General features: G+C 43.7%; 1 long non-coding RNA gene across 2 annotated transcripts; it reads right to left on the bottom strand.

Annotated features, from left to right (window-relative positions):
* On the bottom strand, nucleotides 1-12,069 carry LOC129707906 (uncharacterized). 2 transcript variants are annotated; one of them, XR_008725253.1, is made up of 3 exons: nucleotides 11,417-12,069; nucleotides 3,224-3,273; nucleotides 1-1,089 (listed from the first exon to the last, which is right to left on the bottom strand). It is a non-coding gene; the product is annotated as an uncharacterized LOC129707906 (long non-coding RNA). The 2 variants fall into 2 exon arrangements; XR_008725252.1 differs by lacking the exon at nucleotides 3,224-3,273.
* Between the last annotated feature and the right edge of the window lie 414 nt (nucleotides 12,070-12,483).

Below are 12,483 nucleotides of genomic sequence, written 5' to 3'. Positions count from 1 at the left end.
GAAAATTAATATTTTATTTAAAATGATGCCAGCAGTTTACAACTGGGTTTGTGAAGTTACAAACATTCAATGTTTCTGTGTAAACCATGACTTTATTTACTATAACCTTCGCTGGCAGTTTTTTTTAATAACATTCCCATGTCCCACTGCCTAACACACCCGGAGTATGTGCTTGCATCGCATTAACTCACCTGATGTGTTTGTCCTCCTCTCGCACACTCTCTAACACACTTGCTGTTTGTGCCTTCCTGTGACACACTGTCTAACACGCCCGTTGTGTTTCCTGAAACTGCAGCCTGTAACTCTACAGGTATGTGTGTCTGTCTACACAAAATTGTCCATATACTGCATTTCTGTGCAATCTAATGTCACATCTTCTAATACAGCTGGTGTGTGTTTTCTCATATCTCACATTATCATATATGTCTCATATACCAGGTGTGTCCATGCCTTCATGTACACTATCTAACACATCAGGTGTGTTTTCTGATATTGCAACCTGTCTAACTCAACTGCAACATGTGTTCTTTTTTTTGTATATTGTACATGCAACTGGTATGTGTCTATTCTTGTGTTGAACACTGTCTAACATCTCTGGTGTGCATGTTGTGTACTATATCACACCATCTGATTATTGACACAGAGAGGCTTGATGTTCTGTCTATCTACCTAGTTGTAACAGTTAATCTCTTGGAGAAACTGCTTTCAATTCCATCATGACTACATTTATTGGAACAGGAATGTGCCGTGTTTTACGACAATGTAACTCTGTGTACTGTGGACAAGATGTAGAAGCAATCACTTCACCTGTGACATTATTTTCTTTTAGCCCCAGAAAGAGCGGATGATACTCTGTGATACTTTACTAACAAAATGGTTTGAAGATACAATGTTTTTAGCAATTTGAGTGCAAACTTCCATTCTCTATCCTCCTCCCCACCACCCCACTGCCAGGTTAGTGTGTCTGAGAAGAGGCACTAAGTCATACATCAAATAATTAAACCAATGCTTACTGACCATGTGACGTCCAAATGGAAGCGATGCTCGACCACATGTTTCCCTCCCTGTCGTATCTGCCAAATGTAGATTCTATAGAAACCAAAAAAACATAAACTTAGGATTGGGACTCTCTCAGCGCAGACCCTCCCAGAGGGGTGATCTTATACAGGTGTATAAAATCATGAGAGGAATAGATCGGGTAGAGTCAAAGATTTTTCAAAATATGTTCAGCTTTTGAAAATTCATGCTGGTGTCAGTCATTGAAATCGACGAGGGCATTGACTCTGCACTGATTGCCCTGTGGGTTAAAGATTACCTGCACATTCTGGATCAGTTGGCAAGGGTGAGAATAAGTGTAGTCTGGGAGGAGCAAAGTAACCAAACTCAACCCTCTCCCCACAATGGAGGAGCTGGCAAGTTGCCAGGTGATACCTGGTAGGACCACTTGACCCTGAGATTAGCCAACTGTGGCCGAAATCAGGATCTTTGTGTCTAATGCTTCAATATCACCAGAGGCAGCCCATTTAGCCAGCAGAGTACATTTTAAGCGTGTAGGAAGGAACTGCAGATGCTGGTTTACACCGAAGATAGACACAAAATGCTGGAGTAACTCAGCGGGACAGGCGGCATCACTGGATAGAAGGAATGGGTGACGTTTCGGGTCGAGACACTTCTTCAGACTAAAGAAACGTCAGCCATTCCTTTTATTCAGTTATGCTGCCTATCCCGTGGAGTACATTTTAAGAATGTAACAGGACTGGGAATGATTTGTGGCTGCTCTGCCTTCAACGACTAACTTGGTGCCTCAACTTTCCCACCCAATCTCCATACCTTGATTCCATTAACATCCACGATACCCAGTTCTTCATGAGATTACTGGAGTATTCCCTGAAGAATTCCTAGTTCAGCAGTTGTTAATTCCTGCCTGCAATATTTCTGCCACACAACACAGCATGGTGGCACAGCGGTAGAGTGGCTGCCTTGCAGCATTCGCAGCGCCGGAGACCCAGGTTCGATCCTGACCACGGGTGCTGTTTGTACGTTCTCCCTGTTACCTGTGTGTGTTTTCTCCGGGATCTTCGGTTTCCTCCCACACTCCAAAGACGTACAGGTTTGTAGATTAATTGGCTTGGTATAAGTGTAAATTGTCCCTAGTTTGTGTAAGTTGGGGAGTGTTAATGTGCGGGGATCGCTGTTCGGCACGGACTCGGTGGGCCAACAGGTCCGTTTCCGCGCTGTATCTCTAAACTAAACTGAAAGACTGCTGTCTTTTTCCGTGTTCCTTAACATGCCAACCCACCCCAGCCCGCGATTGATGTGTGTCAGCAGTAGACTCTCTGAGGTTACTGTAGCTGAAAGCACAAATGGACGCGAGTTTTAGTTTGTGTTTTAGAGCGACAATGCAGAAACCGGCCCTTTGGCCCACTGAGTCAGTACTAACCAGCGATCCCAGCACATTAACACTATCCTACACACACTAGGGACATTTTTTTAAACATACATCAAGCCAATTAACCTACATACCTGTACATCTTTGGAGTGTGGGAGGAAACTGAAGATCTCGGAGAAAACCCATACAGCCAGGACCCGTAGGCGGGATCATAGAAACATAGAAAACAGGTGCAGGAGTAGGCCATTCGGCCCTTCGAGCCTGAACCGCCATTCGATATGATCATGGCTGATCATCCAACTCAGTATCCTGTACCCGCCTTCTCTCCATACCCCCTGATCCCTTTAGCCACAAGGGCCACATTTAACTCCCTCTTAAATATAGCCAATGAACTGGCCTCAACTACCCTCTGTGGCAGAGAATTCCACAGATTCACCACTCTCTGTGTGAAAAATGATTTTCTCATCTCGGTTCTAAAAGACTTCCCTCTTATCCTTAATCTGTGACCCCTAGTTCTGGACTTCCCCAACATCGGGAATAATCTTCCTGCATCTAGCCTGTCCAACCCCTTCGGATTGAACCCGGGTCTCCGGTGCTGCAAGGCAGCAACTCTACCGCTGCCCCACAGTGGCGGCCCCCAGCCATCACTGTGCACAGTGGCCCAGCCAAGACAAGTAACCACATGCAGCCACTGGTTAGCAGCCATGGGCAGGAGCTCTGGGCACTGGGACTATTTATAAAGCCATCTGCTTGCATAACCAGGTGAAAGCATACACCTGAACTGTGGAGCTCAGCTTTTCACCAGTTGCCTTGTGTACCCATCTCTATACTTACATGAATAAAAAAAAAAAAAAAGCAGGAAACACCAGCAGGTCAGGCTGCATCTGTGGAGAGAGAAACCAGAGTTAACCTTTCAGGTTGTTGGTTCGATTCTGCCTGCCCGACCCTACTGAATATTTCCACCCTTTCCTGGTTCAATTTCTGATTTTCAGAATCTTTTAAATTTAAGTTGCCAATTCTCTTATTACTCTGAATGGCCAAACCAACACCTGCCTAATAGCCTCAGAATTGTACAAGTTAAGAAGACCTAAACACATCTCATTAAATGAATGGATGCATAATTTCCCCTCAACCTGCACTCTAATACATCTAGATTATTCAACACCAGTCTTCTGAACCGTTCAAAAAATAGAAACAAGAGCACATACTCTGGCTGCATTGTTCCCTGTGATAATAAGTGTTGATCGCTTCTCAATGAACTTGTACCAGTGACGCAGTAGAAGTTTATTTTTCTATACCGTTGTCAACACTTGAGTACAGAGAGAATTGCAGTCATTGTGAAGCACCTATAATATTAAAGGTTCCCCTTTTCAAAGGAAACCCAAGTGCAAAATGCCCGACATGTGTTAGCAAAACAGTCCTCAACTGTGCATTACAATTACAAAATTGTCCCACTAAATGTAAGCGTTGTATGATCTATCTAAGCAGCACAGAGAGGATTGATTTGGCAGAGATGAGAATGAGAGCTTGAGGGTTTTGTTGTGTGATAAACGTAAGTACAATCACAACCTGGCAAACCAGCTGTCGATGCTGAATCGACGGTTCATCTGCATCACCAGTAAAAGGAAATTTCACGCTCAACATGTGTTTACTCAAAATATTGCCTTTTTATTTTGATACCATTACATTCAGGTTGGGACATGCTTCAAGGTTTCCTGTACGGTACTTTCTGGCCAATTTATAACTACCACTAATTAGATCAACAGATTGTCCCATAGACCTGAAGATCTTTCCTTTCCAAGCGTCTATCCAAATTCTTTATTACTGAATCTTTGCACAAAGCACGGGCTAATCGTAAACATTCGAGACATAACGAGAATGTCTCCTCATTATTCTCCGATTTGGTAACCAATTTCCTTTCTGCAATTTTAGTCATTTTTAGTTCTGTATCTGATGATTAATTCTCACTAGAATGGATTAAGTTATCGCTGGCGTAAGATACCTTTCCTCCTTTCAACCCTTCTCAGAGTTTTGCTGGAGTTTTGTTAGGTAGAGCTTTGTTACATCAGCTTCAAGGCTTCGGCAGTACTAACCCACACTGACGTCAACCTAGATCTTACTAAATTTTACTGTCCACCTCTGTAACAAAGTCACAGTGACATGCTTCTTTGTTCATTGCAGGAAGAAGTGCGCTGCTCACTGGCTGTAGTTGGCAAGTCTAGAACCACCGGATCCCTCTATCTCACCAGTGTGAGTTCTACCATTGCCAAAAGCAGCCAGAAACTCGCTCCTCCCACTATAGCAAGGCAAGAGTCCTCCTCAGATAAGCTGCCTGCACTACACTGGTGCAGTGAGAGAAATCCATGAAGTCTTCCTGCACCCGTCTCTGTCAGCAGACGGTTCAGCATTAGAAATAATGGATATAAACGGAGTGTGACAAGAAAATCAATACCATTGGTGCAGCTCAGTTACCAGTGGGGGGAAGAGAGCAAGGTCACAAAGTACAAGAAGCTCCTTGCCAACATTAACCAGTCAAGTGGCAGAGAGTGAGACCACAAGTGTGCAGGCAACATAATCACCAGCACTGCCGCGAGCAGGGAGGATATTAGAGGTAAAATACAGTTTTCAGAACTATTCATAGCACCCCTGCCCAAACTAATCGTCTCCACAATTCCACATTCTTCGGCAGACCTTTGGGGCCAGGGATGGTGTCCCTTGTCCTTTACTTCTCGATCCATCTCACTTTCTCTGTCTGTCTTTCGGTGGTGTCTCATGCCACGGACATTTCACCCAAGGCACTGCGTGGTGGGCTGTGTCGCATTCTCACCCAGGACCATGGTGGTTGCTGTGCTTCCTTTTCCCATATTGGCACTACACATAATTGCTCAAAATCCATACACAAAAGCAAAAATGTGCTAGTGCCAAAATGGGCGAAGGAGAGATTCCTTTACTCTCTGCCATCTCAGTTCTTTTCCAAAGTATCCTCATCAGTTCCAATCCTCTGAAGAACTTGGATGACATTTTCTTGGCATGGAGGTAGTATATCGTGCAATTAGATGATTCATGTATTCTTACTAAATGTTGTAAATGTGACTCCATGAGACACAAGGAACTACAGATGATGGTTTACAAAAAAGGAAATAAAGTGCTGGAGTAACTCAAATGATCAGGCAGCAGCTCAAGAGAGCATGGATAGGTGACTTTTCAGATCAAGACACTACAGTCTGAAGAAGGGTCCCAACCCAAAACGTCACTTATCCATGTTCTCCTGGACTGCTGAGTTACTCCAACACTTTGTGTCTTTTTGTAATCCAATGTCATGGCTCAGGTTCAGGCTTTGGAGAGATAGATCAAAAGTAAAATATTGCCCAAGATGCTTGACTTGATGTTACTTGCTAAAAATGTCCGCCTTAAATAATTGATAATAACTCATTTATCTTCACAACCTCTGTGCTATCTTGTAAAAACAGAGCAAAGTATTTAATTTCACATCCTGCCTCTGCCTTTTAACATGAAATTTGAACACACAGCTTTCTAATTCAAAGGCAAGAGAACTATCACTGTGCCAAAATGTACAAACACCAAGCAGGTCTTTGACTTTCAGGAGAGCTTCCAAATGAAAGATTTAAAGTGTTTGGGGAAGAATTTTGTCTTTGGCTATGTGGCCAAACATCTAGGAGAGTAGCGATCAACAGTTTTTGATTGATTGAAAGATACGGCGCGGAAACAGGCCCTTCGGCCAAATATTGATCACCCATTCACACTAGTTCTATGTTATCCCACTGTCACACCCATTCTATATACACTGGGGACAATTTACAGAGGCCAATTGACCTACACAACTCACACGTCTTTGGGATGTCTACGAGGTCACAAGGAGACTCCACACAGACAGCACCCAAGGCCAGGATCAAATCCTGGACTCTGGCGATGTGAGGCAGCAGATCTATCAACTGCACCACTGAGCCACACTGAACGTTGTACTCATCATACTTACCTTCAGTCCTACTCGAGTCAATGGACACAAATTCAGTGTGAGCTGCACTGGTCACTGAGAACGTTTTTGCTTTGTTCAGGTTACATGCAAATGATAAATAAATATAAAACAAAGGTCCTCATGTATGCAATCATCACCAACAACCTACCACAAAGTTCTCCCCTCTTTGTTTATTTTCTCCAGAGACTCCGGTGGCAAAAGGTTAGGGGCCATGATTGAAAATTATAAAATGACTTAGGATAATTATTGATTTTTTTTTTTACAAAAACCTGCACATGTTTTCAGCAGTTATCTTTAGCACAGCACTTATGTCAAGTTGAGAAAATCTGTGATTATCTGAGAATATCTTCCAAACATGTGATATTCTTGAGTGGAAAATGCTTTCTTGCAGCAGACAATGGACTGAAGGAATTCTCATAGAAAGGCTTTCAAAAGGACTCAGCAAAGCTTTAAGCTGCTCTGGTTGTGTACAATTAATTTGAAGAGTAGATGCAATGTGAAGCTGCCTTGTTTCTTAACTGTCGAGGCTCAGCCTCCTTATTATCTGCCATGCCCTCATGGCACAACCCATCTGTATCTAGCCAGGCTTGGCGTGGAGTAGCTTCTGGTCAATGTTGCTCAATGTGTCCTTTGGCTTATTCAACCATTTGTTTTTACAGAGTTTCAGAGAGACACTGTACAGATGGGTTTCATTTCTCTGGCTCCACTTCATCAGAAGACCATGTCTTCCTGCACCAGATTATTGACCTTGCAAAAGTAACTATTTCAAGGTCGGATTCAATGGACCACAATACACATGTCTCGACTGAAGAGATGGAAACATAAAAACAAGAACAATCTAACAATATTGTCCGAAGAAGGGTCTCGACCCGAAATGTTGCCTATTTCCTCCACTCCATAGATGCTGCCTCACCCGCTGAGTTTCTCCAGCATTTTTGTCTACTAACAATATTAGATGATGACATATTCCATAGCAACTGGGACTGATTCATGCTGTTCATGTTCTAAAGGAGAAAATAGGGTGTTTTTATGTGAATTTATTAAATAAAAGGTAAGTTTATTACGGAAATTGTTACAACCCACTGTGGTTTCAGCGAGTAAGGTATTGAGCTGTATTGAGCAAGAGCTGACTCATGATTCCTTGGTTAGAGAAGGGAAACCTCTCTTGTATGCCTGATCTCAATTACTATCCATTGGTTCAATACCTTCTCCCTCCCTCATGGGCAGATAGTTTCAGGCAACTGTGAGTAGCCCAATGGTTTTGTAGAGGGCAGTTGGACAAACTTACTGAACCCTCGTGAAAGTGATTTACCAGAATATTGAGTACTTTCAGGACTAGGGGAGAGGAACTAAGTGGACATGGGGAAGATGATACGGAAAGAATGTATAGGAATAATTAGCATTAAAATCAGCGGACCATCAATTATTGCTGCATGAACATTCCAGGTAAACTGCCTTCTTTAAATCAATGGAAAGAACCTGTCGTACAGATATGTGAAATATTTGTCTGCTATTATCACTAAATGTAAGTGTAATATTATCACCTTCCTTCTCCCGTGGAGGAGTGTGCTGAGTGATATTTTTCCAACAGAAACACTTACCAGACACCTCTGAATGGGAGAAATGATGTCTCCCTCTTTTGGTAGCTGGAGAGATTTGGTAACCATGGCCTTACTCCAACCAGGTCTTGGCAGGGATTTCTCTTGCCGTGTTTGTTGCAATTGATTTTTCCAGTTCCTGGCTACATTTACGACAATTCCGGGCTCGTTAAGAAAGATTCTTGACTTTAGGTCTGGCCACCGTCTCTGTGGCCCACAACACAACCTCTGTAGTGAATACAGGTAGGGTTATTTGTGTTGGGGACAGGGGGAGGGGTTGGGTGGGGTTGGCAGGGCTAGTGTCAGTGAGGAATTGTCTGACCCAGCTTCTGGTAACAGTGGCTGCTTTGTATTTTGCCTTCCTTCTCCATTTCTCCTCAATGGACAGGCTCACATTCATGAACAAAGATTGAAACACTTTGATTTCGAAGAGAAAGATTAGAATTGCCTCCCCGTTTATTCGCAGGCAGGCAGCGAATAAATGCCCGATTTTGTAAAACAGGTAAAAACCCTGTACTTTATAACAATCTGCTAAGAAAAACATTTTAAAACGTTGCTCTGATTTTGCGGTCTTTCACATTGATAATGACCAAAAGTCTCTGTGATAGAAGAAACTCTGCAGGTAATTTGGAGTTAGAGCCCACCTGCCCCATTTGCTTTGCATTGGCATTGAATGTAACAAATATCGCAGCACAACATGTTGTGGGGAAAGGGGCAGTAATTTGCACAAAAGGACTAAAAATGATAATAAGCATTTCAGTTAATGAACTGCTACTTACATGCACCCTGTAACTCACTTAAAGGGTTTATTCCGAAGCCTTTGATAACATTTATTCTGGGGACAATGGAATTAAAATAGCTGTACACTCTCTCAGTCGAGATGACTTCATGCAGATACATTGCATCATTGTGTCAATAGGTTGTAAGGACATGAGAAAGGTTTGCCCATACAAACGTCTGTGAAGCCCTTCCTCATTAAAGCAGAAGACTCATTCAAAATGCATTACAGTGCACCCTCTAATCTGTGCAGTGCAGTGCGTGACAGTGGGGTGGGAGATTGCAACCTTCACGTGGTCCACCCTGTTTCGACTAATGCACTCAACCCGACGTGCACAATTAGATCAAATAGAACAAGTTGACCTACAACTTTAGGCTGTGCACGCCATACGCAAGAAGAAGAATGCATGACAGTAAATACAAATTGGAGAAAGATTTCCCAACAGATAATCGTAAACAAATGCAGCTTCTCGATACAATTCCATAAGGAAATAATATGCATTCGCGGAGTTCATCATATCTAGTTGTGTTGCATAGCCCAGGTCTGATCTGCCGCTGATCGGGGCCCTGGGTGTGGCACCTACCAAAGGGTGTTTTTCCAAGGTCGGCATTGTGGCATTTGGTTATTTCTCTGCTCTGTTTATGGCCCTATGGTAATTCACTGATTGTGTGTTGTCACAGTGAATTCTACCAGTGCCATACACAGAACAGGAGTCAGAATCACCCCCAATCAATTCAGGACAACTGAGGGTAAGCCTCGCACTTGTTTGTATTGTCCATTGGAGTAGAAAGCGCGATTCAAGGTTGGCAATTGCTCAGGTCAGCTCTACCGGGCTCCTCTGACATTTAAATTAGTGACACACGATACACAGAAGAGCCATTCCTGTAATATATAACCTATGCTGCTGACACCAATCTGCAAGACTGGACATCAACATTAATAGCAAATTATTCAGAAACCAGGAGCATTTAAGTAGAATTGCAGCAGTTTTTTAAAGTCAGGTGAATCCGAGCTCCAATGCACCTGAGCAAGGAACATGGAAGAGTGTTGCTGATGAAAGCGGAACCATTAACGAGGATATGTTTGCCAATGACAACAATATACTGGTTGCTCACTTAGCTCTGATATGTTGTAGGACTTTTGTCCTTCACTATGAACACACTGATATGTACCCCTCCATACCTTGAAAAGAATCTGGCTTGGACTGCTCTGTGTTGTTCCGGGTATCTGGTGCAAGCTGCTGCCTTTCCCCTGGCTGTGCACTGCTCCACCAGGGCCCTGGGTGCTGGGAACTTGCTGTGAATCCCTCTACTCTGCTGGCACTCCGGCACCAGTGAATCACCCCCACTAGTTTAGTTGTTATGTCACAGAAAGAAGCCATTCTGCCCTACATGTCTATGCCATCACTTAAAGCAATCCTACCCATCCCTATCCCCACTAACCTTCCCATGCTCCCTCACATGCCCAATGACATCACCCTACTTCTCCCACCACTCAGCCACATGCTAGAGGCAATGTACGGTGGCCAGTTAACCTACCAACCCACACATCTTTGGGATGAGGGAGGAAACCGGAGTGCCTGAGGGAAACCTTCAAGGTGAATGTGAAAACTCCACACAGACAGCAGCAGAGACCAGGATTGAACTCAGGCCACTGGGATTGTGCAACAGCAGCGCTGCCTGTGGCATTGAGCTTGGGCAAGAGGGGTGATCAGAACTGCATCCTGATCAGTTCCTCAACACGTCTATGAACAGCTGATGTAATTGTGTAACACATGGGCGCAGATGGAAGTGACCCAGTATCGACCCTGTAAACAGCAGTCCCCCAAAATGGCTGAGCATGACCAAAGTCCTACCAATGGGGAAATATCTATCAATGGAAAAAGCTCTACCGATGGGGAATCCTGAGATTACCAAGACTCATCTTCACGACAATGATTGATTGTCCCCCAGTCACAGTGACTGATGACTGCCACGTGATTGATGTTACATGGTTGATGTACATCTTTAACCAGATTAAAATGGAGACTGAAATGCTTGCCCTTTATCTTGATGTGTTCCCCATCCCCTATAAACCCAGTGAATGTGCCAGGCCCAGCGCTGGTGCCATTATCACCTGCACAGCCATGTGCACCAAGAGAGAGCTAGGGAGTTCATCCCTCTGAAACTAACGTTTATGTTGAGAAAATACTGGATAAATAAAACTAAAGTCAAAATGGACCAGCTACTGTCGGTTCCCCAGCTATGTAAGAGGCATTCCCAGCATTCCTTCACCTGTCCCATCCCATCCCACCACATTCCCAGCAGAGCAGCGTGGAGCAGTGCAAGGGCCAGGATTCAAGTCAGATTCCCAGAGTAACAGATGTACTGTGAGTAACACATCTCTCATTAAACAATGACTCCTGATTTCATTCGGGGGCATCCTGAACGCTATGCCAAGTACCAGTGTGGTCAGATGAAAGGGTTAATGCTGGCACACTGACTGCAGTGTGCGATTTGACAATTAGCCAGAGGTTTTAAATCAACATGAAACTGCCAGCCAAACATTGCTTGATGAATTGTGGAAGGATCTCACTTGTTACTGGGATACATTATTCTAACCCTGGACTGTTACTACTGTATTTGCATTGAAGGCATAAAATGTGCAACCCTTACCTGCAAAGTACATTGATGTGACAGAGGGAGTTCCACAGCCAAGGCAATCCCACGACTCAGTCCTCATACTTGCAAAGAGCAGATTACAGAGTTCAGCTGCAAAAGAAAGCGACGTGAATGTGATCCAAGGGTGAACTGCTGAAAAATTAAAGAAATCGTAGACTTTCTCTTGAGTCTGAACTCAGAACTAAGCATTGGATTAAAGCAAGAATAAACAGATGAGAGGGGAATCCAGGCAACTGGGAGATTGCATCCGCAGTTTGGGACATCAAATATAAACAAGACATGTACAGTACGTTGCAGGGACCTCAAGCTTATTGATACACAGTTCATAGCACCTGAAAATGGACACTTTAGTCAAGAAGGCATTTGGTAAATTTGCCATCATAGGCCAAGGCATGTAAGGACATCATGTTAACAAAGCATTGGTCAGGCCATACATGGAATATTGTGCACAGTTCTGGTCGCCAGATACAGGAAAGTTGTGGTTGCATTAGAAACTGTGCAGAAGATGTTTCCTGGAATGGAGGGCTTTAGTTATAAGGGGAGCTTAGATAGGCTGGGTTTACTCTCTCTGGAATTCAGGAGGCTAAGTGTGACCTTAGTTTGTGAGGAGCAAAGATAGTGAAGATAGTTAGAATTGTTTGTTTCACATGATTTCACCTGATCAGGAAGGCCGGCTCAGTGGTTGGGGCAGAGCAACTAACGGTCAAGCAGGTGGCAGAGGCCAGAACTCTGAAAAAACTAGGCTCAATAATGACCAACCCCACTCACCCACTCCACGCCCTGAAGGTGATCAAGTGCAGCATCTTCAGTCAGAGACTGATTGCACCAATGTGCAAAACGGAGAGACATAGGAAGTCTTGTATACCAGCTGCTATAAGGTTTTATAATGCACAAAAATTTTAACTTATTATGTATTGAAGATATCTGTTGAAATGCGTGGTGTTATGTCTGTCTTGAAGCTGTTGTGGCACTGTAATTTCCTGTAAAGGATTATTAAAGGTTATTCTTCTTCTTGATTGGGATGTCTACGGCTAGAGGGCACCAGTTTAAGGTGAGAGAGG

This window comes from Leucoraja erinacea, chromosome 22 (genome assembly GCF_028641065.1).
Source record: "Leucoraja erinacea ecotype New England chromosome 22, Leri_hhj_1, whole genome shotgun sequence".
In the NCBI taxonomy this organism is placed as follows: domain Eukaryota; kingdom Metazoa; phylum Chordata; class Chondrichthyes; order Rajiformes; family Rajidae; genus Leucoraja; species Leucoraja erinaceus.
Note: the sequence above shows the minus strand (reverse complement) of the source record. Positions and strands in the feature narration are given on the sequence as shown.